The sequence below is a fragment of the Neodiprion lecontei genome, chromosome 7, assembly GCF_021901455.1.
Source record: "Neodiprion lecontei isolate iyNeoLeco1 chromosome 7, iyNeoLeco1.1, whole genome shotgun sequence".
Classification (NCBI taxonomy): Eukaryota; Metazoa; Arthropoda; class Insecta; order Hymenoptera; family Diprionidae; genus Neodiprion; species Neodiprion lecontei.
Window position 1 is genome coordinate 9,710,533 of NC_060266.1, and position 6,000 is coordinate 9,716,532.

A 6,000-nucleotide genomic window follows, 5' to 3' on the forward strand; every position below is an offset into this window, starting at 1 on the left:
CAGATTCAGCTGGATGGTAATTCTTGTACCTTTGATCTTGTTTTTCAACCTAATTTGACCGGACTACGAATTCATCAACAAATTTTTAAATTATTTCCCTAGAAGGAATTGCTTATTTTGAGAACCTTCGCTGACTATCCGTTAAATGGGTTGCATTCCAGAGTCATAACTTATTAACTCGAAGTGCACGTTGAAATCTGATATCCGTCCCATGCAGTTATCATGCGCGTAATGCCTCAAGTATAAAAAGATTCGTAACAATGTAATGACAAACAAGTTGAAATATGCTCGGTGATTTTACCAAGTCGGTGATATTTGACTGCATCCGATTGAAAATTCCAAGAACTGTTAACGCTGAAAAAAATTGCCACCGTCGTTTCTGTCCGGTGGTGATAACCGTAATTTGATATATCTGATAATACATTTTTTATTTGAAGAGTAAGTCATATCCGACACAGGCCTCTCGACGTTATGTTGAAACTTCTTTGGCGATTCTGAGAACTGTTTGTTTTCGTCGATTCCGAGAATTCGTAGTTACTGTGTAGTGTAAGCAAGATGAAACCTGCAAAGACAATTTTACTAATTGTAAGTTACTGACGTCATCGAAATTCTTAAGGAACAAATAGCAGCCCGTTGGAGACAAGCGTCTGAAACCGAATGTGTGACGTCATCATCGAGAAAATTCTTACATGCGCTTATTCTGAGTCGGCATCCTGCAAGTCATTTCGGGGTTGAGCGGGCACATACAAAGGATACAAAATAATGAACCTGATACTTCACGAATTTTTCAACACTACAGATGTCGAAAACGATTCATTACCCCTGCTTTACCTGACGAGTACGTGTGGATTTACTTACGCAGGTTTCAAATTTCCGGCCGTTGCGTATGCGCTGTAGATAGATATGGAAAATCAGAAAACTTTGGTGACCCAGAATCCGTGTAGCCCATCTATTTGTGTCCCCCGCCAAATCTCTGCTTCGAGGCGTCTGCTGTCACAGCCATGGCGTAAATGGTTAGTCACGGCCTTAGTATTTCCGATCGTAGACTGCCCTCCCGTGGTCTACAATGATATCTCAGACGTCCAGAACCTGAAACTCTAGAGATTGATGAACACTTATGTCCGCTTGACCTGTGTCACTCCCACGAACAACCATATAACTCATTGTCCGGCGCAGGGTATCTGATCACAGACACTATCTGTATCTCTCATTTCTTTTCGTCACTCCCGGCAGTGAGCGCCCCTTCTACTTTCGTGAGCTTTTTGTTAACCATGGCGCTTCAGACTACATTCCATCAAGGCTCGTGCGTAGCGATTTTCACCTTCCGAGCTTTCGAACTGAAACAATGAGCTGATTATTCTCTGTGGGTGGCATCTATTTCTGGGACAAATTACCTGTGGATCTGCCCAATGCTCGTTTTCCCAAAGGCTTCACAAGCAGGCTCTCTGAAGGGTTTGAGGGACATTCAAATCTGTACTGAATCAAAACGTGCTCATACGTTTGTATTCTATTTGTTGAACTTTCGTAACTTTTCTCGTAACTTGTGTAATCTTACAACCTTATCTAACAATTTTATCTTGCTTATTTTATTCGTGCTCGTACTGTTAGCTATTATTGTACGTCTTGACTTACTTATTTATGTAACATCTTTTCTTACTTATTTTTATCTATTGTTTCTCTCTACTAACTTAATTATTCTATTTTATTTTATCCCTTTACTCACTCACTTACTTCTATCTACTGTACCTCCTTGCTTACTCACTTATATTATTTTACTCTAGTTAGCTATTGATTTTATTCATACCTGGTAACGCTAATTTCTGTTACCCTCAGATGAGAACTTACCGTTGACACTTTGGAACGATTCTCCAATTATTCTGAACTAACTAAATTATAATAAAAATATACGTTGGGCCCCAGACGCTTCAGCGTCGAATTTTTAAACCAATACTGGGATACGATATGATCAATAACTAGAGAACCCGTTGTATGGCTGGTTAGGCCCAGGTACTCACACGAAATGGTAGAGTGGTGGTATTCAAGGCAGCTAACGATAATTAAGGAATTGAAGAAATAAAGAATAAACTCAAATCAGTTAAATTAACACAAATCATTCGTATATTTTCGATTAGGATCACACATTCCAGCCAATAAAATTGGATTACAAAAGGCAGCGACGGTTAATGGATCAGAAAATAATAGTTTATAGTTAATTTAAAGAGAGAGTGAGAACTTTATCGGGAATCGATAGATAACAAAGTGACAATAGCTCGGAAGGTAGTAACAAAAGAGTTGGACAGACTTTACGATAGATTTCAACTAGTGAGAAGGATTGGCATTGATTAATACTTTACGAAGTTGGTAGCTTAGGCGAGAGAATAAGAATTAATGTCAAGTGCAAGAGACAATTTACGACAGTGTTATCAATAGACAATAGAATTAATGATTTACAATGCTTAGAAATTCGAAAAGTTTCACAGAGAAATCTTAAAATATGATTTTCGAAAAAATATGAAATTGTGAGAAAGTGAGAAATTTATAGAAGGATTTGCAAGACGAAGAAATATACTTCATTACAATAAAAGCAGCGATGATTGCAGAACTTAAACTAGCAAAGAAGTACGGTATTGCAGAGAAATACAAAAAAAATTATAGCAGGTAAATGCAATACAAAACGGTTTCTATTGCTTAAGCAATAGAAAAGGTACGGTAGTATTTAGAGGCTTAATATACGCTCGGATTGACTCCAAGGAACTCGATTTACAAATCAGCAGGCAAATAGCAACTAAAACATAATCGGAAGTACGATACAATAAGCAGTAAAATACAGTGAGCACTACTAGCATAGAAGATTACGGGGAAAAAATAGCGATAGCAAAAGACGACAGAAATTACAAAAGCGATTCTACCACAAAATTACAAAAAAATCAAATGATAGAGATATTTATTCGATAGCTACAAAGTCACTCAACGATAATATTTTACGGACTTAATTAATCAAAGTAATGATGTACTCACACGACAGCCTACAGAAACTCAGAGCCATGGAGCATGATTCACAGAGAAACGAAAAGAGGTAATTAAGATACAAGAAAATGGGAAATGTGAGCAACTTCGTAACGAAACAATACAGAGGCAGAAACCTTACCTTAGCCGGTAACTCGGGCACGCAGGCACTGACAAGGAAACTGCCTGAGGTGTCCCCGCCCGATTTCATCTATTTAAGGATATGTTATTCTTCATCGAAATCAAATCAAAGCGACACTAATTTTTTTCATCGACGCATAAAGTGTTTGACGGGGTGAAATCAATCCCCAAAGTTGGGTATCCCCAGTGGTAGTTTCATAGTTTCGCATACTTCCAATTGAAATAGTTGAAAGAAACCAATTTGAGAATAATTCTTATGGCGAATAACGAAAAATGCAATTTGCCCGGTTACGACGAGGTTGAATAGTTGCAAATTATATGGGTTGAATATTAAAAAAATTTTATAACTATAAAACTATTGTTCGGATTTCAATGAAATTAATTGAATTTTAAACAGCAGAAAAACGTAGGGGATACGTGTTTTTGCGTTTTTCGAAATGACGCCACATGACGGGTGAACAACCCTTATACACGTGCAGCCGAATTGCTATTGAAATCGCACTATTTTGCTTCGATTCGTCTCATTTAATATTACAAAGCTCTTTCTAAGCAACAATTTAGGAGCTTCTTCGATTCAATAAATTTTGGTTGCATTTATACAAAAAACCACCCCCTCAAATTGCCGAACGGTACACTTTCACCTAAAATATATTTCCAACCAAGAATTCATAAGCTCAATGTTCCACTTAGACCCATTGCGTCCAATTTAAATTTGCCAACTTATAAATTATCGAAACATTGTGCGTGCATATTGTCTAACATAGTTGAAAAAACTATATATCATGTTACAGACTCATGGTCATTTGTCAAGGAAATTACGGGTATAGTTCTTCTAGAAAATCACATACTGCTACCTTTAGACGGGTCCTCTTTTTTCACTAACGTTCCCATTAATCTGGCAAAAGCTACTGTGAAAAGCAACTGGGGCAATATAAAAGATCATACTACTATACCCAAAACTGAATTCATGACTGCACTTGAAAGGGTATAGCAGAATAAGTGTTGAATCCGCTCTGTAAATTAGCGGCATTCTTTTTCACGTTCAACATTCTTAATCTTCATTTTACATTCTTTAATCCTAAATCTCTGCGTGGACATTTTAGTCACGTTTTAAAGTTCATGAAATACTCAACTGCTGGAAGTTCCCATTCCTTATTGACGAATTTGTTCGACTGATTTGCAAAAAAAAGATAATCCTTACGCCTGTCTGCCACATCTGATAGCCAGTCTTGGAATCTCGACAATTTCTCTACTTTTTACTAGTAAACACCTTTGCCTACTTACCAATCCTTTAATCCTTACTTTTCGTTCCTTGTTTTTTATGACGTGTATCATAAAACGCCCGCACGTACATCTCACATTGGGAATGTACGTTTCTGTTTCTCGCTCACTTGCTCACTCCCTCTCATTCCTTCGTACCTACCCACTACAATCTTTTTTTCGGTGCAAAATTTTCCTATGAATGACCATCTCTCCCACTCCCAAGCAAAATTCATCCCTTCTCTCAAGAGACACTCCTACCCCTTCCAGTGGTTTTTTGGCCATCGGAACTCAGTTAATTTTTAAGAACTACTTCTAAGATCAGATTCGTTTCGACCAACGCGAAGAGAAGACCAACTTATTCGAACTTCCACAATTTCTTCTCACTACCTGTATCCCGCGTAAATCTCGTACAACATTATATCAACAATGTATTCAATTTATTTCAAGTTTTTTAATAAACATATTTGTTGATTTAAAACATTCTAACATTGAATCATCTTTGAGGCAAACCCAATTGTCTCAAGGACGCCAGTGCATCGAAAATCTTTCCCGATTGGATTGACGAGGATTTACAACCCTCGTTGGTAAAAAATCTCTTACCGCCATCGATGCCGAGCGCAAACAATAAGTATTCAATAATTGTCCTGTCACCGAATTTCTCTGGGACGATTACATTTCATCCGGCCGCAAAACAGACTGATTCCATCCAAGTTTCAGCCTAGCGGACTGCAACGACGGGTTAGAACTTCAATAAACCACGTTATTTGGTTTTTTCCAATTTCCTCCACAAAACGAGCGAGAACCGCGAGAGATAAGAGCAAATTACAGTGCTGCGCGGAAAAAGAGGTTATGTACGAGCCGAATGTGAGTGTTATTGTGGGCGAGGATGGCAAAGTAGACGAAAAAAGCGCAGTATGGAGGGAAAATGTCATCCTGCGCAAACTGGTAAGAGAAATGGATGGCAAGAGAAAGTTGCTGATCGACAAAGAGAGAGAGCTCGAAAAGATGCTGAGAACAAGGGACAGGGCCTCATCCTCGTACGCGAGTGCACTCAAAATTGGAACGCAAACGAGCAGATTATCGAAGAACATACCGGCGATACTGGTAAAACCGAAGCATTATGAAGAAGGGAATAGGACAAGGGATAAAATAACATCCAATGTGCACCCGGCAAAGCTGGGAATATGTGTTAAAAAAATAAGCAACGCAAGAAAAGTACAGGTGATAAGCTGTGAGCATACGGAAGATGTCGAAGTACTCAAGAAAGCCTTAGAGGATGAGGTAGGCCCCCAATACAGTGTAATCCAAGAGCAGCTACAAAAGCCAAAAATAAAAATCGTGGGTATTAGCGATGAATATAACGCAGAAGTTCTTGAACTAACCATCAGGAATCAAAATCACTTTATCGATGAAGAAGAGGATTTCAAAATCACACACATCAAGTATTGGCCGAAGATAGAGACGAGCACTGCATATGCGGAAGTTGCCCCAGCTGTGTTTACGAGAATAATTTTGGACAAAAGGATTTCTGTCGGATGGGAAAAATGCAGAGTATTTGAAGACTTGGATATAAACAGGTGTTTTAAATGC